Genomic DNA, 20,000 nt, shown 5'->3' on the forward strand with positions numbered 1-20,000 from the left:
CAGCCATCTCTCAAGGTATTCGCTTATTCTTTCATTTATATGTGAGGCAGGGCATCACAGAGATCGATCTTTGGGATCCTTGGGATCTTGCGAATGCTGTGTGCATATTTCAAAGAAATGAAGTATCCGCGGGGGGGGGGGGGTGGCCAAAATGCCCTTGTTTAGTTTCGTTTGGGCTCTCTCGCTCTCTCTCTTACACACTCTTTCTAGCTCTCTCTCTCTCTCTCTCTCTCTCACACACACACACACACACACACTTATGTCCAGCCATCTCTCAAGGTATTCGCTTATTCTTTCATTTATATGTGAGGCAGGGCATCACAGAGATCGGTCTTTGGGATCCTTGGGATCTTGCGAATGCTGTGTGCATATTTCAAAGAAATGAAGTATCCGCGGGGGGGGGGGGTGGCCAAAATGCCCTTGTTTAGTTTCGTTTGGGCTCTCTCGCTCTCTCTCTCTCTTACACACTCTTTCTAGCTCTCTCTCTCTCTCTCTCTCTCTCTAACACACACACACACACACACATACACTCTTTTCTATCCAGCCATCTATCAAGGTATTCGCTTATTCTTTCATTTATATGTGAGGCAGGGCATCACAGAGATCGATCTTTGGGATCTTGCGAATGCTGTGTGCATATTTCAAAGAAATGAAGTATCCGCGGGGGGGGGGTGGCCAAAATGCCCTTGTTTAGTTTCGTTTGGGCTCTCTCGCTCTCTCTCTCTCTTACACACTCTTTCTAGCTCTCTCTCTCTCTCTCTCTCTCTCTCTCTCTCACACACACACACACACACACACACTTATGTCCAGCCATCTCTCAAGGTATTCGCTTATTCTTTTATTTATATGTGAGGCAGGGCATCACAGAGATCGGTCTTTGGGATCCTTGGGATCTTGCGAATGCTGTGTGCATATTTCAAAGAAATGAAGTATCGGCGGGGGGGGGGGGGTGGCCAAAATGCCCTTGTTTAGTTTCGTTTGGGCTCTCTCGCTCTCTCTCTCTCTTACACACTCTTTCTAGCTCTCTCTCTCTCTCTCTAACACACACACACACACACACATACACTCTTTTCTATCCAGCCATCTATCAAGGTATTCGCTTATTCTTTCATTTATATGTGAGGCAGGGCATCACAGAGATCGATCTTTGGGATCTTGCGAATGCTGTGTGCATATTTCAAAGAAATGAAGTATCCGCCGGAGGGGGGGTGGCCAAAATGCCCTTGTTTAGTTTCATTTGGGCTCTCTCGCTCGCTCTCTCTCTCTCTCTCTCTCTCTGTCTGTCTCTCTCGGCAGAACGTCACAAAAAATTCAATTCAAACATGATTATCTATCAATCTACTGCGAGGCAGTGGAACAGGGGAAAAAATCTCCAAACAGTGTTTACTGTGAGGCAGAGCATCACAGAAATCTGAATTCCTACACCACTCGCTAGCTCGATCTATTGCGAGGCAGAATGTCAGAAAAATCTTGATTCGATCATAATTACCTATCCACCTCTCTCTCTCTCTCTCTCTCTCTCTCTCTCTCTCTCTCTCTCTCTCGGTAGAGCATCACAGAAATCTCGATTCATACACCACTATCCATCCACCCTGAGGCAGAACATCAGAAAATTCACCAAACATGATTACTTATTTCTTTAGTGCAAGGCAGAGCATCAGAAAAATCTAAAATTCCTACGCCATTATCTAACTCTTCATTCATTCATTCATTCATTCACTGAAAGGCAGACATCTCAGTTCAAACACGATTATCTATGATCGATCGATCGATCAAAAAAATCACGAATCAAAAGCAATTATTGATTTGTTTATTGTGAAGCGGAGTACCAGAAATGCCATGATTCAAACATGACTATTTCAGGGCTGGTGCTGAACACCAAAAGTGATTGTTGATAGCAAGGCAGAGCATCAGAAATATCCCACACCCACTCATGTCTCTTTCACAGATTTACATTTGCACTTGGGCGACATGGTACTGTATTCCCATCCCACACACATTAGCAGGGAGCTGGATTTCATGGAGTGCAGCCGGGACTCAAACTGCTGCTTTCTCCATCCATAGGGATGCCTATGTCAGGGGTGGGGGTGGTGTGTGCACGACCATGACAAGCCCCAGATGGGACTTTTTTTTTTTTTTCCTTAATCAAGGTTGGTATCACGGATGGACATCTTCCTTATAATCCTAATTTACAGTCATCGATGCCACTGGATGGGGGCCGCGGCGGGGTGTGGTGGGGTGCGGTGGGGCGCGGCGGGGCGGGGCGGGGCGCGGCGGGTGGGAGAAGTCATTTGAACTCAAAATGGAGTCTTTAGTGCCAGAGTGTCAGGAGCCATTTTGAATCTAAAAGGAAGGTCAATAGGTGCAGAAATTGAACACTGGGTGGCGGGTCAGCACCCAGGTCTGCTCAATCGTAGTGATCTTTGGAAAGCTGAAAATGCTAAGGGTGAAAAACACCGGAGTGAGGCAGTTGGGGAGGGGGGTGTCATTATGCCCTGGTGAGTTACGTTTGGGATGCCTGCCGCTTTGAGTTCTGCTTGGCTGCTCTGCTTAACATACAGCTTCCCATGAATAGGTCCTGGGAGCACCTTTTCCTTATATGAAGGGAGAGAGATGACATAGATAGGAGAGCCAGGAACCAGTGGATGAAAACAATCTCCCTCCCTCCCTCCCTCCCTCCCTCCCTCCCTTCCTTCCAACACGGCTATCTATCTATCTATCTATCTAGAGCATCCGGAAAAAAAATCACAATTCAAAAATGAATGTTGATTTATTTGGAGGCAGAGCATCAAAAAGTACCAATTCAAACTCTGTCATCTATCTATCTATCTATCTATCATGAGGCAGAATGCCCAAAAAAATCACGATTCAAAAATTTTCCTTCCTTCCTTCCTTCCTTCCTTCCTTCCTTCCTTCCTTCCTTCCTTCCTTCCAAGGCAGAGTACCAGAAAAATCATGCATCTGGACTCAAAATGGAATCTTTCCTACCAGGATAGCGGAGCCCTTTTGAATCTAAAAGGAAGGTCAGTAGGTGCAGAAATTGAACACTACGTGTTCTAAATCAATCAAGCCATCTTAAGAAATAAGTGCCCCACAGTAGGTGGGACTGGACCAGGTCAAGACATTTTAGCAAGAAGTAGGAAGAGCCCACACTCTGATATAAGATGCTAATGTTCCAAGTGGTATTTTATTTATTTATTTTTTAAGTACTTCTCCAGGGTACCTGTCTTCAGAAATTTTTCTTTCATAAGATCTATTTATTAGGTAGGAAGGAAGGAAGGAAGGAAGATTGCTTTTTTTTTTTTTTTAGTTATGTATTGGAAACAGTTATAGAGAGGCAGAGACAGAGACAGAGACAGAGTCTTCCATCCCCTGGTTCACCTCCAGATGGCTGCAATGGCCGGAGCCATGCTGATCCAAAGCCAGGAGCCAGGAGCTTCTTCCAGGTCACCCACATGGGTGCAGGGGCCCGAGGAGGACTTGGGCCATCTTCTGCTGCCTTCCCACACCATAGCAGAGAGCTGGATCGGCCCCAATACAGCGCAATCTTTATTTTTAAAAAAAATGTTAAAAGATTTATTTATTTGGGGCGGGCGCTGCAGTGCAGCGGGTTAATGCCCTGGCCTGAAGCACCAGCATCACATAGGAGTGCCATCAGATGGAAGACCTCTCTCTGCCTCTCCTCTCTCTGTGTGACTCTGACTTTCAAGTAAATGAAAAACTCTGAAAAAAAAAATAGATCTATTTATTTATTTATTTATTTACTTACTTACTTACTTATTTGAAAGAGTTACACAGAGAGAGGAGAGGCAGAGAGAGTGAGAGAGGTCTTTTGTCTGATGGTTCACTCCCCAATTGGCTGCAATGGCTGGAACTGCGCAGATCTGAAGCCAGGAGCCAGGAGCTTCTTCTGGGTCTTGCATGGGGGGGTGTAGGGGCTCAAGGACTCGGGCCATCTTCCACTGCTTTCCCGGGCCATAACATAGAGCTGGATTGGAAGAGGAGCAGCCGGGACTCAAAACTGGCACACATAGGGGATGCTGGCGCTTCAGGCCAAGGCGTTAACCCGCTGCACCGCAGCAGCGCCGGCCCCCAGTGCAATCTTTCTTAAAAAAAAAAAAAAAAAAAAAAAGAAAGAAAGAAAGAAAGAAAGAAAGAAAGAAAGAAAGAAAGAAAGAAAGAAAGAAAAAAAGAAAAAAAATCTCAAGGGGACTCGGCTCAGCTGTGACTCCGTGATCTGCTAATATGAGATCTATTTCCAGTCCCTCCTCTTCCATTTCCAATCCAGCTCCTTGCTAATTCACCTGGAAAGCCACGGGAAGATTGACCCACTACTTGAACCAGCTGGGAGATGTGGGACAGATGAAACTCCTGGCACCTGCCTCCTGGATTTGCCCTGGCCACCCAGAGCCCATCCAGCAGATGGAAGACCTCTGTTTCTCTCCCAACCCTCAGCCAGTTACCCCATACCTTTTCCACATACATAAGGATAAATTAAATTTAAAAAGAATTGGCTAACTAAGTCTCTGAAAAGGGGGGGAGGGGGATGGGCTGGCCCTGGGCATAGTAGGTTAAGCATCTGCCAGTGTGTGTGGCTCCATGCTCTGATATGAGATGCTGATGTCCCAAATGGCCCCTGGCCGGCGCCGCGGCTCACTAGGCTAATCCTCCGCCTTGCGGCGCCGGCACACCGGGTTCTAGTCCCGGTTCGGGCACCGATCCTGTCCCGGTTGCCCCTCTTCCAGGCCAGCTCTCTGCTGTGGCCAGGGAGTGCAGTGGAGGATGGCCCAAGTGCTTGGGCCCTGCACCCCATGGGAGACCAGGAGAAGCACCTGGCTCCTGCCATCGGATCAGCGCGGTGCGCCGGCCGCAGCGCGCTACCGCGGCGGCCATTGGAGGGTGAACCAACGGCAAAAAGGAAGACCTTTCTCTCTGTCTCTCTCTCACTGTCCACTCTGCCTGTCAAAAATAATAATAATAATAATAATAATAATAATAATAATTAAAAAAAAAAAAAAAGAATCCGGCGCCCCGACAGGGACTAGAACCCGGTGTGCCGGCGCTGCAAGGCAGAGGATTAGCCTAGTGAGCCGTGGCGGCGCCGGCCTTGTGTTTTTTTTGTGTTTTTTTTTTTTTTTTTTTTTAAGAGCTTCTCCAGAGTACCTGACTTCAGGAATTTTTATTTTGTAAGATCTATTTATTTGAAAGAAAGGAAGGAAAGATAGATTTATTTATTTATTTAAAACACAGAGTTACAGAGAGGCAGAGGCAGAGAGAGGCAGAGTCTTCCATCCCCTGGTTCACTGCCCAGATGGCTGCAATGGCTGGAGCTACGCCGCTCCAAAGCCAGGAGCCAGGAGCTTCTTCCCAGTCTCCCACGTGGGTGCAGGGGCCCAAGGACTTGGGCCATCTTCTACTGCTTTCCCAGGCCATAGCAGAGAGCTGGATTGGCCCCAGTACAGTGCAATCTTTAAAAAAATAATAATAATGATAATAATCTTGGGCTGGCGCGTGGCTCACTAGGCTAATCCTCCACCTTCGGCGCCAGCACACCGGGTTCTAGTCCCGGTTGGGGTGCCAGATTCTGTCCCGGTTGCTAGTCTTCCAGTCCAGCTCTCTGCTGTGGCCTGGGAAGGCAGTGGAGGATGGCCCAAGTCCTCCCTTGGGCCCTGCACCCATAAGGGAGACCAGGAGAAGCACCTGGCTCCTGGCTTCGGATCGGTGCAGCGCGACAGCCGCAGCGGCCCTTGGCGGGTAAACCAACAGAAAAGGAAGACCTCTCTCTCTCTCTCTCTCTCTCTCTCTCTCTCTCTCTCTCTCTTTGACAGGCAGAGTGGACAGTGAGAGAGAGAGGCAGAGAGAAAGGTCTTCCTTTTGCCATTGGTTCACCCTCCAATGGCCGCCGCGGCTGGCGCGCTGCGGCCGGCGCACCTCGCTGTTCCGAAGGCAGGAGCCAGGTGCTTATCTTGGTATCCCATGGGGTGCAGGACCCAACCACTTGGGCCATCCTCCACTGCACTCCCTGGCCATAGCAGAGAGCTGGCCTGGAAGAGGGGCACCGGGACAGAATCCGGCGCCCCGACCGGGACTAGAACCCGGTGTGCCGGCGCCACTAGGCAGAGGATTAGCCTGTTGAGCCATGGCGCTGGCCGGAAGGGAAGAAGAAGGAAAAAAAAAAAAATCTTAAGGGGGCTCAGCTCAGCTGTGACTCTGTGATCCACTAATATGAGGTCCATTTCCAATCCAGCTCCTTGCTAATTCACCTGGAAAGCAACGGGAAGATTGACCTACTACTTGGGTCCCCGAGCCCAGCTGGGAGATGTGGGACAGATGAAGCTCCTGGCACTTGCCTCCTGGATTTGCCCTGGCCACCCAGAGCCCATCCAGCAGATGGAGGATCTCTCTTCCCCTCCCAACTCTCAGACAATCACCTCATAAACTCTTTCACATAAATAAGAGTGAGTTAATTTTAAAAAAGAATTGGCCAATTAAGTCTCTGAAGGGGGGGGGGGATTGGGCTGACCCTGGGGCATAGTAGGTTAAGCATCTGCCTGTGGCTCCAGTTTGAGATGGAAGGGCTCTCTGTAACTCTGACTCTCCGGTAAAAAAAATAAAAAAAAAAATAAAGATAAAAATATTTCAAAAAAGAATTACTATTATTATTATTATTATTATTATTATTATTAGGGGGCCTGTGCTGTGGTGTAGCAGGTAAAACTGCCACAAGCAGTGCCGGCATCCCATATGGGCTCCCGTTCAAATCCCATCCCATCCCAGCTGGCTGCTCTCTGCTGTGGTCCGCAAAAACAGTAAAAGGTGGTCCTTCTGCCCCTGCCTTCTGCCCCTGCACTCCCACGGGAGACATGGAAAAAGCTCAGGCTCCTGGCTTCGTATTGGTGCAACTCAGGGTGTTTCGACCACCTGGGATGTGAACTGGTGGGTGGGAGACCTCTGCCTCTGCCTCTCTGTAACTGGCTTAACCACACTGGTCCTGTGTGTAGAAATTTGCTGGCATCACAACTTGTATGAATGAAGCAGATTTCATAATATAAAGACACTGCTGGGACTGGCATTGTGGTGCATCAGGTACAGCAGCCGCCTGTGACCCCCCAGCATCTCACATGGGCACCAGTTTGAGCCTTAGCCGCTCCAGTTCCAATCCAGCTCCCTGATAATGGCCTGGGTGGTGGCATCAGAGGATATCCCAAGTCCTTAGGCACCTGGAAGAAGCTCCTGGTTCCTGGGTTCATCGTGGCCCAACCCTGGCCATGGTGGCCATCTGTGGGAGTGAACCTGATGTCTCACATTCTCTCTCCCCCACCCCATCTCTATCTATCTCTATCTCTCTCTCTGTTTTTCACCTTGCACATAAGCAAGCAAATAGGCTAATACAGAAGGATCTGTGAGCAGAGATGCATCTGGCAGCAGCCTCGTATGTTCGGGCCAAAGAACAACTGGTAAGTTAAACATGCCTGTGGATGGGCTCATGGTGGAATACACCAGTGTGGACCTATGCCCAAGAAGAAAAAGAAAAAAATATATACTTGTGCCTTCTTCCTAGTTATAGAATATTCTCTGGATAAGCTAAGATGTTCCAGGGTAGGAGCAAAAGGGCAGGGAGGAAAGCTGTGTTCCTGGCATCCCTGGCCAGTTATTTCACTCCCCTGCCCCGTGCCCTCTTCCTAGGCCAGAGTCAGGGCAGAGGTGCCCATGGGGACAGACATGGGGGGAGGACACACACCCTCCCTGAATGAATCTTGTCTCCTCCAACACCTATCCTGCCACTGTGATGACTTTGCAAGGCACAGCTGAAGAGAGAAACTGGTAGCCTGGCCTTGGGAATCTACTTGCCACACCCACCCACCCTCAATGACTTGGAATCTGCCTCATTCAATTGGCTTCATTCAAATGCAGAAGAAACAGCCCAGAGCTTTTTTCTCTGTGAATGGGTTTCCCTTTCTCTTCTCCTCAGCCGCCTCCCCCCCCCCACCCCCCCCACCCCACCCCCCCCCCGCGCGCCTCAGGCCTTTGTCAGTGAATGGCCAACTTTCCCTGCTCCTCCAGAATGCTGCCTTTCTGGGGCAAAGGTCAGTCAGTCAGTCCCCTTAACGATGACGGCTACCACAGCTGAAACCCTGCCTTGAAGGCTGACATCTTTTTTTTTCTTTACGGCCTGGGGTGTGTTTGCTTGAGATAGAGTGTGCACATGTGTCTTTCAGAGGAGACAGAACCAGTGCAGTGGAATGCCAAGCAGATTCTCTTGCCGTTCTGGAATTCTGGCAGTCACGGGACAGAAGGCTAGCAGGGGATGATTTTGACGACAGACAGACAGACACCTCTGCTGAGCTGTGCTTGCTCTGGGGAGGAGGGACAGATTATGGTCATTCGCCTTTGGGTTTCACGAGCACTTCTCATTCTCCCCCCTGCTTCCCGTGGAAATCCACAGTCCCCCTCCGTGAGCCCAGGGTATCAGTGACCTCACGTGCCTTCTCAGCACCCTAACACAAGAGGTAGTTGGACAAATGTGAAGGAATCGCAGAGGAAGACTTGTTATGGCACGATGAGTGGGCGGGCGAGGTGGGGTTGGGGGCCATAGGGGGATATGGCTGTCGTTGGGCAAATAGGAAGGGTAGTGTCTGACAAATACCCCAAAGTGTTTAGGCTCCTGCTGCGCATGTGGGAGATCTGGATGCAGTCTCTGACCCAGCTCCAGCCGTGTGTGTGTGTGTGTGTGTGTGTGTCCTCCTCTCCCTCCTTATTTTAAAAATAAAAATAGGCCTACAGCAACGAACGTCCGTGACGTGAGCGTACCAAATGTCATGGAACTGTGCGGTTGAACATGTTTCCGACGGGAGTAGATTTCACACGAGCGAGGAAGTTTTCTGGCTTTGTCGAGTGGGGATGTGAGGGATGTGAAAATCTGACAGTGCAGCCATTTGGAGCATCAGAAAAGAAGCACTGTAAATGACTGTGGGTCCTGTGACAAAGAGTGAAAGGAGATTTTTCAACAATCCATACCCCGGGGGCCGGCGCCGGCTCACTAAGCTAATCCTCCATCTGTGGCGCCGGCACACCAGGTTCTAGTCCCGGTCAGTCGGGGTGCCGGATTCTGTCCCGGTCGCCCCTCTTCCAGTCCAGCTCTCTGCTGTGGTGACCCGGGAGTTCAGTGAAGGATGACCCAGGTCCTTGGGCCCGCACTCACGTGGGAGGCCAGGAGGAAGCACCTGGCTCCTGGCTTCGGATCGACATATATATATATATATATATATATATATATATACACACTATACATATAATTATATATAATATGTAATAGACAGCATATTATATAATATATATCACATAATATATTATAATATTTGTAATACATTATATATGATACATATATATAATATAATATGATATATACTATATATTATATAATATATGATATATTATCTTTAATATAATATATTTTGTATAATCATATATTATTATATAATATAATATATTTATAATATATAATTATATATAATATAATATGTATGATATATATTTATATGATGTAATGTGATATATTATATTATTATATATTAAATATTCATATATTTTATTCATATTCATATATTTTATTTTACGTGTATTATATATATATATGTATATGTATATACACACGCATACACAGAGGAAGTCGGTTCTGTCCGCATCCTAAAAGAAGTTCACAGAATTACCTAGTCTGTTATAGTGCGGTGACACAAGATTGGTGCTGCTGCTGTACATGGTCACTCGGATGTTTCGTGTGTCACAGAAATTTTGTCAAAGGCAGCGATAGGACAGATGAGCAGCCGTGGGACAGCCGCCACTAGTATGTTCCTTCATTTTGGCGGTGTTGTGAGGGAATTTGCAAAGGTGGGCATGTTGTAGAGAGCTGTAGTTTGAAGAGGTGGGGAGTGAAACCAGCAGATGGAAGCAATCTCTCTTTCTGTGTGTTTCTCTCTACCCCCCCACACACACACTTTACCTTTCCGATTCAGAAATAAATAAATAAATGAATCTTAAAAAACTTGAAGAAATAGGCCGGCGCCGCGGCTCACTAGGCTAATCCTCCGCCTTGCGGCGCCGGCACACCGGGTTCTAGTCCCGGTTCAGGCACCGATCCTGTCCCGGTTGCCCCTCTTCCAGGCCAGCTCTCTGCTGTGGCCAGGGAGTGCAGTGGAGGATGGCCCAAGTGCTTGGGCCCTGCACCCCATGGGAGACCAGGAGAAGCACCTGGCTCCTGCCTTCGGATCAGCGCGGTGCGCCGGCTGTAGCGTGCCGGCCGTGGCGGCCATTGGAGGGTGAACCAACGGCAAAGGAAGACCTTTCTCTCTGTCTCTCTCTCTCTGTCTCTCTCTCTCTCTCTCTCTCTCTCTCACTATCTGCCTGTCAAAAATAAATTTAAAAAAAAAAAAACTTGAAGAAATAATGTGTGATGTGTGGTGGGCGTTCGGATCAACGGTTAGAGTTTTCGGCATGGGGTGCTCCCGTTTCATGCAGTGGACATGGGTTCGATTCCTGACTCTCCTCTGATTCAAGCTTTCTGCAGGGGCATGGGCATGCCCTGGGAGGCAGCAGGTGAGGTTTCAAGTACTTGGCTCCCTGACATCTATGTGTGGGGATCGTTAGAAAGCCCCATGGTGAAAAAATAGAGTCAGACGCTATTGGGTGTGAGTGATGGGAACTGTCAGTGCTGCACGCCAGAATCTCCACTGGTGGGGAGCTAGAGTAAAAAATCCAATCCAGGTACTCCAGTGGGAGAGGTGGATCATCTTAATGATTAGTTGAAGATAGTTGAAGATTCCATCCCACAATCCATCACTTTCTTTTCACTTTTTAATGGATTACATACTTATTGGAGAGGCAGCATTACAGAGACAGGGAAGGAGAGAAGGAGGAGGAGGAGAATGAGAGAAAGAGAGAGAGAGAGAGAGAGAGAGAGAGAGAGAGAGAGATGCGAGCATTGTGGGGCATCTGGTTAAGCTGGATCAGTCCTGCCTGGACCAGGTGGCACTCAAACCCATGCTGCTGTGGGATGCCAGCATTGCAGGCAGAGGCTTGAGACCAAGGAACCGCTTCCTAGGCCCCTGAGGTTGCCACTGCCTGCGATGCCAGAGTCCAACTCCCTGCTAATGTGCTTGGGAAGATAGCAAAAGATGGCCTGAGTGCTTGGGCCCCTGCACCTATACAGGAGACCTCGATGAAGTTCCAAGCTCCTGGGTTTGGCCTGGCCCAGCCCAGGCTGTTGTAGTTCCATTTGTGGGAGTGAGCCGACTGTCTCTGTAACTACCTTTCGAGTAAATCAATACATCTTTCTGTGTAAAGAAAAGAAGGAGAACCTGGTTGGTGACAGACATCTTTGAGACTACCGGTTATTTTTAAGCAGGAGGTTTCTGGGAATAAAGCGGATACTGTCGATAGCCCTACCTGGACTCTCTTTGGACAGGTCTCTGTGGATGTGGAGTCGATGGGGAAGGAGGGAGGCAGGTAAGGAAGGAGGGAGGATTCAGTGTGAAATTTCTGCTTCCCTTCGTCTTCACCGGGCCCTCACTCCGCGCGAGCCGAGCCGAGCCGAGCTGAGTCTCTCTTGCCTGAGGCTCGCGCACCACCTAGCGGCCACAGTATTGAACACGGGTTTGGTGAGGCAGAGCTAAGATGGAGTCACAACTTCCAGGGCCAGCGGGCGGTTGGGGGTGGGGGCTTGTTTGGCGCGGGCTGGGTGTGGAGCGCCTTTGGACTTCCTCCTTTGGAAGCTGCTGGCGTGCCTTTGGATGGGGCTGGCCCATCTGAGACTGGAGACTGGGGTCGGTCGGTCTCCCTCCCCACCCCCACCCGCCCCGAGTCTCCCCTTCTTCACCTGGAAAGGTGGAAGAAGAAAGTTGTTTGTTCTGAACGACATCGACCCCGGATTTTGTCCCCATAGGAAACCGTAGACACGACTGCCCTGTGGATTTTCTGACTTGGGTGCCTGGATTCAAAAAGAAAGAGAGAGAGAGAGAGAGAGAGAGAGAGAGAGAGAGAGAGAGAGAGAGAAAGAAAGAAAGAAAGAAAGAAAGAAAGAAAGAAAGAAAGAAAGAAAGAAAGAAAACTAGTGTCTGGGTCTTCTTCTCCCTTAAGGAGACTATGGCCCAGACCTGACCTCTAATTTGATCAGGCAACCCCCCTCTCGCCCGTGCTTTGGTTCCCTTGACTGAATTTTTCTCATTGTCCTCCGTGCCTGCGGCTTTGGCTGCCACGTGTAGAGAATGATATCTACCCCAAAAGGAAGGCCTCAAAGGCCGCCTGAGGAGCGATGTTTCTCTGTGATCTACTTCTATCTGTTGCTCCTCATCTTCCCCCCCAGTCCCAGGGGAGCGAGCCTTGGGAGCCAGAAGACTTCTTCTCCCAGGTGGGTTCCAGAGACCTGACATCCCTCCCTGCCCTGGTGTTCCAGGGTGGGTGGTCAAGCTGCAGTCAAAATGTGTGTATGGTGCACTGGTTTATTTTGGTATGTCATTGTGACAGACTCACAGACACACACACACATGCGCGCGCACACACACACGTAGCTCTGAAGGGCTCTCTCCATCTCCACACACACGCATACACGTACACACAGGTCTGACTGGGTGTGTTGTTTCTCTGGAACACTTGGAAGGCCATTTTAGGGGCAGTGCCTTCCCAGGCACAGAGGAGAGTGGATGAGAACTTCTCAGGAGCAAAACCCCTCTTGGAATGGGAGGGTGAGTGGTGCTGCGGTGTCTCTTGGGGTGCGGTGGCTGGCTCTCCCCTGCTTCTTTCTGTGCCTCACCGGAGGGAGCAGAAGCTTCTTGTGGGCTGAGCTGGATCCTGTGTGCCCAGACGCTGCTCACTGTGCAGCCATTTCTGCTCATGTGCTGGGAAGGGGAAGCCAGGCCAGGCTCCTGTCCTGTTTCCCAGAGACCCAGTCTGCTCTCTTCCTCCTCTGACCCCTACCTGCTGATGGGGAGCAGAGTAAAGTGCTCGCTCTCTCTCTCTCCCTCTCCTTGCTCTCTCTGGAAGACTGTCCTCCCTTCTTTCACATCTCTGATCCACTGCCATTCCACCTCCTTTCTGCCCCCAAAAGAGGTCCTTGGCTCCCCTAAGATCTTAGAAGAAAGACAGATAGAGGCCGGCGCCATGGCTCACTAGGCTAATCCTCTGCCTGCGGCGCTGGCACCCTGGGTCCTAGTCCCAGTCGGGGCACTGGATTCTGTCCCGGTTGCTCCTCTTCCAGTCCAGCTCGCTGCTGTGGCCCAGGAGTGCAGTGGAGGATGGCCCAAGTGCTTGGGCCCTGCACCCGTAAGGGAGACCAGGAGAAGCACCTGGCTCCTGGCTTCGGATTGGTGCAGCACGCTGGCCTGGCCGTAGCGGCCATTTGGGGGGGGGGGGGTGTGAACCAACGGAAGTAAGACCTTTCTCTCTGTCTCTGTCTCTCTCTCTCTCTCACTGTCTAACTCTGCCTGTCCAAAAAAAAAAAAAAAAAAAAGAAAAAGAAATTTTTTTTCTTATTTTTCTTTTTTTTCTTTTTTGGTTCACCCTCCAATGGCCACCGCGCTGGCTGGCGCACCGCGCTGGTCTGAAGGCAGGAGCCAGATGTTTCTCCTGGCCTATTGAGCCTATTGAGCCGTGGTGCCGGCTAAAAGACAGAAATTTAAAGCTAGCTAGTGGGAGCTAGGCAGCGTTGTGGCACAACAGGTTAAAGACAATGTCAGCGGAAGATGGGCCAAGTAGTTGTGTCCTTGTCACCCACAATGGTGACCCAGATGGAGTTCCTGGCTGCTGGCTTTGGCCTAGCCCAGCCTCAGCTGCTGTGGGCATTTGGGAAATGAATGAGTGGATGGAAGATCTCTCTCTCTCTCTCTCCCTCTCTCTCTCTCCCCCACCACCTCTCCTACCTCTCCTCTCTCCCCCCTCTCTCTATCCTTCTCTTTGTCACTGCATTTCACATAAAAAAGAAAGAAAAATTGCATAAATCAACGTATCTCTCCAAGAAACATAGAAAGCCGGGCAGGTTTGTTGTGCTTCCACCCTGCCTCCCGGTCTTCCAGTGGTGACCCTTCGCATTTCCTTTCAACTCCTGGTGGTGGAAGGAGACACACATCGAGGAGATACTGGGCCATCCTTTATAACAGTACTACCTAGGGAGGGAGGGCGGGCCGTCCCGGCTGGAGACAGTGATTGCATTGAAGAAAGTGAGAGTGTGAGTGTGAGTGTGTGCCTGTGTTCCTGTCTGGCCCAGCTACCAGCTAACGGGAGGCCCTCCCGCTCATCATTGGATGAGATTTCTGGAGAGCCAGGCCTGGAGAAACGTGGCCCAAGGGTGTGTGTGTGTGTGTGTGTGTGTGAGAGAGAGAGAGAGAGAGAGAGAATCTGGAGCTGACTCACGGGCCTGGGACCCAGTGTCATTCCCCATTCACCTTCCTCCCTCGGCCTCCTCTGCCCTGTCCTGCCCTTCATCCCCCCCTTCCTCCCCACCCACCCCCGCCGAGAGAACCAAAGCTCTCTACGGCGATACTCGCGCGCCACCTAGCGACCACAGTATCAGATCGGGCACGGTGGCCGGTGAAAGCCAAAATGGCGCTGGCGACTAAACAGTGTCCTGAGTATCGCGAGGCTTCGGGGTGGAGGCTGCGCAGTGGTTGGGGGCCTGTTTAGCACATGCGCGGTGTGGAGCACAGGCGAGCTTTCTGCTGTGGGGTGGGCGGCGGGGGGGGGGCATTTTTCTCTGGGCTGGGGCGCCGCCGCCGCCGCCGCCGCCGCCGCCGCTGCCGCCGCGCTGCCGCGAGAAGGGTGGGGAGCTGGCCGGGGGCGGGGAGCGGGCTGTGACTGGGGGTCGGCTCTTGGGTCCTTGGGCGCCACCCTGGGTGATCTGAGTCCCCTGTGGGTCACCGTTGGCGTCTTTCTTTCTCTTTCTTTCTTTCTTTCTTTCTTTCTTTCTTTCTTTCTTTCTTTCTTTCTTTCTTCCTTCCTTCCTTCCTTCCTTCCTTCCTTCCTTCCTTCCTTCCTTCCTTCCTTCCTTCCTTCTTTTATGTTCTCTTTCTCAGTTTATTCCCTGTTGTCTCTTGCTCTCGTGCTGTTCCCCGCTCGTCCGTGTGTCTGTCCGTCTCCTTCTAGCTTCTTTCTCTTTCTCACGACTTTATTTCTCACTCCCCCTTTGACTTGATATTCTTTGCCCTTTCTTATTTTTTCTTCCCACTTGCTTGCCTTCTCTCTCTCTGTCTCTGTCTCTGTCTCTCTGTCTCTTTCTCTCTCGTCTTTTTAAATCTTCATGCTCTCTCCTCTCTTCCTTATTTTGGTTTCATTTTTGTCTCCCACCTTCCCTCATGTGTTTCCTCTCTTTGTCGTGTCCTCGTGTCCTCACGGTTTTCTTTCTAAACTTCCATTCCTTCTTTTCCCCATTTTTTACGTTTTCTTTCTCTCTTCTTAGTTTTTGTCTTTCTGTTCGTCCTCCTTTTTTTTTCTTCTTACTCCAATTTCTCTCTCTCTCTCTCTCTCTCTCTCTCTCTCTCTCTCTCTCTCTCGTGTTCTTTCAATGTTTTCCCCTCTTTTTAATTCTCTCTGCCACTCTCTTGTCTTTTCTTCCTCCTTTCCTTTCCTTCCTTCACCTTTGGGTGGCCAAGTGGACTTTTTAAAGAAGTCTTTAGATTCCCAGGGTCACTGGGAAGAACGCACGGTCCTGAGTGCAACACGATTCTCATCAATTCTTATGTGAATGTGATATCAATACAAAGAGAAGAGGTTCGATGTAGTTCACAGATACAAAAAATAAGAATATGACACACTCCACTCCACTCCACTCCCCCCTCGCCCCCCCCCCCCCGTTTTTTAAAACTTCTGTGTAAATAGTGATCTGTGGAGTGTATCCCAGGCAATAGTGAAGCCCATGGATGGCCTCTGCCACAGATGGTGTGCTGCCAGAGGATGAGCCTCCTTCCCGATGCCCCCCTCTCCCTCCCCACACACACCCCGTGAGCCAAGAGAAGACGAAGACCCCCTCCCTGGGGGTCTGACAGGCTGACTCCCGGAGCCAGGTGAGGCCAGACCTGTCTTTGGGAGGCACTTCATGCTCTGAGATTTCCAGCCTGCTGAGTCCCAACCCTCGGCTGTGTGGGCACCTATGCCCCACAGCCTTTGTGGTTATGCAGACACCTGCCCCCGACCCCCTCCACACACTCTCTGCCCCCGGGCAGCCGAGAAACACGTTCTGAGCGTCCCCCTGCCGCCTGGATGCATCCAGCTGGCTGTCCCTTGGTTCCTCGGTGTCGGTTGTTGGACTCCACCTGGTGGCCGCCTTGATATGGCTGTCGCGGGCTCCGGAGCCGGCAAGGGATGACAAGTGGCCGAGGAGCCCGAGACAGAGTGTGACAAAGTCCCTAAGCTGCAGGAAGGACTGTCCCTGCCCTGCTGGGACCTGGGGGCCTGATGTATTGGTCGGAGATTGGGCCTGGAGGATGGCAAGTGAGCAGGCGGAGGCTGTGGAGGGAGGCGGGCGTCGCCTCGCGCCTGAACGTGGCTAGACTGGGGTGGCGCTACTGTTGGCGGGTAGACCAGCACACCCTGTCACACTACGTACTGGTAGTGCTGCTGCCACCACTGCCACCAACTGCAGAGACCGACCGGAGATGTCGATCTGTGGGCGGCAGAGGGAAGGGTGCCTTGGCCTGGGACTTTGTTTTTCCTTTTTTTTTTTTTTTTTTTTTTCTTTCTTCTTTCTTCGAAGTCCTTCTGCACTTGGGCCTAACCCTAATTACTTGCTACTTGCCACTAAGGAAGGTCTGGACTGTTTTGTTTTTTTGTTTTGTTTTGTTTTGTTTTGTTTTTTTCCCCAAAGTCCCCCTTCAGGGAGTGATCGAAGGTCGCTTTTTTTTTTTTTTTTCCCCTTTGACAGGCAGAGCGGACAGTGAGAGAGAGAGACAGAGAGAAAGGTCCTCCGTTGCCATTGGTTCACCCTCCAATGGCTGCCACGGCCAGTGCGCTGCGGCCGGCGCACCACGCTGATCCGAAGGCAGGAGCCAGGTGCTTCCTTCTGGTCTCCCATGGGGTGCAGGGCCCAAGCACTTGGGCCATCCTCCACTGCACTCCCGGGCCACAGCAGAGAGCTGGCCTGGAAGAGGGGCAACCGGGACAGAATCCGGCGCCCCGACCGGGACTATAACCCGGTGTGCCGGCGCCCCAAGGTGGAGGATTAGCCTATTGAGCCACGGCGCCGGCCCCTGGGTTGCCTTTTGAGGGCCAGAGGCCAGTCTACTGGAGCCCGTGTGTGTGTGAGTTAAGGATGTAGGTGGCGGGTGGCGGGTGGCGGGTGGCGGGTGGCATGCTCATGTCCCTATTCCCCCTCCCCCACCCCAGGTCGACCAGGTGGCAGAGGAGTGTGCTCTAACAGAGATGGGTGGCATTTTGGGGACAAGTGACCGGGTCCCCAAGCTCAGAGGTGGCTGTGTCCAGTGCATCAGCCCCGTGCCCTCTCGCGTGGACATTTTTATACTTGGAGTTGTGGTTTTGGACCTGCAGGTAAGTGCTGACACGCTGTTCTCTGGTGACTGTCGCCAGAGAGAGGGGACTCCGGACGTGCGTTGGGGACACGGGGACAAAGTGGGCTTCCAGTGGGCTGGTGCTCGACCGTGCTCCTTTCTGAGAGCCACCTGCTTGGGCTCGCGCGGTGGCTTGTGTGCGTTCGTCCCGGTTGTCCCGCGACGGTGATGCCACCTCCGGCCTATGGTGCCCGAGGGCGGTGGGGGTGAGGCGGGCGTCGGGTCCTCTACCCGCGTGCGCTCCTTGCCGCTGGTGAGCCGATCGCCTGGTGGTTGTGACAACCCTCTGACTGAAAGGACCTCGATGAGGGGTGGCTTCATGCCACACGTGTGCGTGTCAGGCGTTCTCCGCTGGGGTTGTCTACCGCCTGCAGTGGGAGGCGGGGGCCGGCGAGGCTGCAGCGGGCCCCACTGGTGGCTGTCCTTGCCGGGTCGTGCCCCCCGCCCTCACTCCACGTGTTAAAACTCCGAGCTGACTGTGACCGATGTGGTGCTGTGGTGCTCTCCTGGGCCGGACCTAAGCTGCTCCAGATGAGGGACGGCCGTTCATGGCGAACGCTGCCGAGCCTCTCGTTCTGGCCTGCGGGCCCCTCGTTCTGCCTTCCCCACCCGTGGGTGGTGTGTGGGTAGCAGGGGTGCGGAAACCGGCCCGACCTCTGCTGTCCCCGTGCTTTTGCGCGCGGGGGGGTGCTGGGGTCCTGTGACGTGGCGGGCATCCCTCGCTGTCGCCCTGTCGTGGGCTGTGGCTGTGGAGCCTTGACTCCACGCGAGCCTGTGCGGTGCCCCTGGAGCGGTCCAGGTTGTGCCTCAGGTGCCTGAAGCCGAGTGGTGGTGTTGCTCCTGTCCCCCCAGTGCCCTCTCCCGGGTGTCGCTGCTGTGGCTGCCTCTGGCTGCTGCCTGTGCCCCTTGGGAGTGTTGGGGGGGTCGAGGCGGTAAGAGAAGGGGAGACCCGTGCGTGCTTCGCCTCGCTGGAGGGAGGCTGCCGGTGTCGTGCCGTCCCCACGTGTGTGGGGGGTATCGGCTTGGCGGGCGCATGCCTGCGTGCTTGCCACCCCCTGTGGGGTGGTGTGTGCCAGGTGTGTCGAGCGGTCGCGGCGTGGTCCGGCCCGGCTGGACGAGTGCGGGGGCTGGGAAGGGCTGTGGCGAATGGGATTGGTAATGCGCCCAGCCTGCCCTGGCCCTGGCCGCGGATGCTCAAAGTGCCATTTCTTTACCTATACCGCAGACCCCCCCCCCCCCCCCGCCCCGATTGCGTGGCCTCGGGTGGTGCTCCCTCGGTTTGCCTCCTGCCGGCCCGGCGGGGAGGGGGCAGTTGGAGTGGGGGTGTGGCCCACCTTCGGTGAGGAAAGCCTTCTCTAGCGATCCGAGAGGGGCGTGCCTTCTGATGGGGTACCGTTACCCCCTGGCCGCCGTCCCTCCTGTGCTGAGTGCGTTGGGTGGCGTGCTCCACCCGTGCGCCCCGTTTGCCCCTTCTGTTGGGGGGGGAAGCGTAGGCGTGCTGGTGGGTCTGCCGGTCCCCGCGGTGGGGACCGGGGCGCTGCTCTTTCGGCCCTAACGGCCGCGGCCCGCGCCTCCCCCCTCCGTGTTGGGGGAGGGTCCCGCCGGGCCGGGCTGGCGGTCCGTCGCTCGTTCGTGTTTGGGGCCGGCGCGCGCGCCCGTGCGTGCGCGTGCCTTCCGTGTCACTCTCCGTGTTTGCCTTGTCGGCCGGGGCTGGGCGGGGGCGCGCGTGGTCTGTCCTGCGCGTCCCCGGGGCTGTGGCGCGAGCGGGCGGCTCCCTGCTTCCCCTGCTCGCCACCCCGGGCTGCGACTGGCCGTCATCGGGGCGGCGGTCGGCACGTGTGTTGGGCTTGGGCCCAGCCCTCTCTTCCCCCTCGGCCGCGTGGTCGCCCCTGGGGAGCGTTCCCTCGGGGTCGCGGCGCTTCCCGGGAACGGGGATCCGGACGGTTGGCTGGGCGGGAGGCGGCGCGAGGGCCGTTCGGCGTGTGCGGTTGTTGGCGACGTCGCGTGGAGGCGCCCCGGCGGCGGGGCTCCCGGGTGCGCGTGGGAGAAGACGCGGAGGGTCGCCGGAGGCGGGCTCCGGTGTCCCTGGCCGTCGCGGGGCCGCCCTGGCGTGTGGCGGTGCGATCCCGTGTCCGTTTCCCCGGCGGGGTCCGGCTTTTGTGGCCCGAGGCGATTCCCGCGTCCTCTCCCTCGCGCCTCCGGTGCCTCGCCCTCCGTGGCCCCGGTGCGGCCCCCACCCCCCCTCGCTGCCTCGGCGGGCTGGGCCGTTCGCCCTCCCCCCCTCCGGGGGAGGGTGGACTCTTTGAAGGCTCTGCTCCCCGCGTGCCTGTGGGGGCTTTGTGGGGTTGGGGTCTGTCCGTGACCGGTGGCGGTGGCGGTGGCCGGTGGTTTTCCCCACGTGAGGACGTGTGTTGGCTGGCAGTGGCTGAGGCACGACGGCCCCCGGTTTGCCGC

At 53.4% G+C, this 20,000-nt stretch overlaps 1 long non-coding RNA gene across 1 annotated transcript; it reads left to right on the plus strand.

The window, feature by feature from the left end:
- The first annotated feature begins 14,848 nt into the window (after window positions 1-14,848).
- LOC133754558 (uncharacterized) lies at window positions 14,849-18,523 on the plus strand. Its single transcript, XR_009865266.1, has 2 exons — window positions 14,849-17,279; window positions 17,365-18,523. It is a non-coding gene; the product is annotated as an uncharacterized LOC133754558 (long non-coding RNA).
- The last annotated feature ends 1,477 nt before the right edge of the window (window positions 18,524-20,000 follow it).

Source organism: Lepus europaeus, unplaced genomic scaffold (genome assembly GCF_033115175.1).
Source record: "Lepus europaeus isolate LE1 unplaced genomic scaffold, mLepTim1.pri SCAFFOLD_204, whole genome shotgun sequence".
Taxonomy (NCBI): domain Eukaryota; kingdom Metazoa; phylum Chordata; class Mammalia; order Lagomorpha; family Leporidae; genus Lepus; species Lepus europaeus.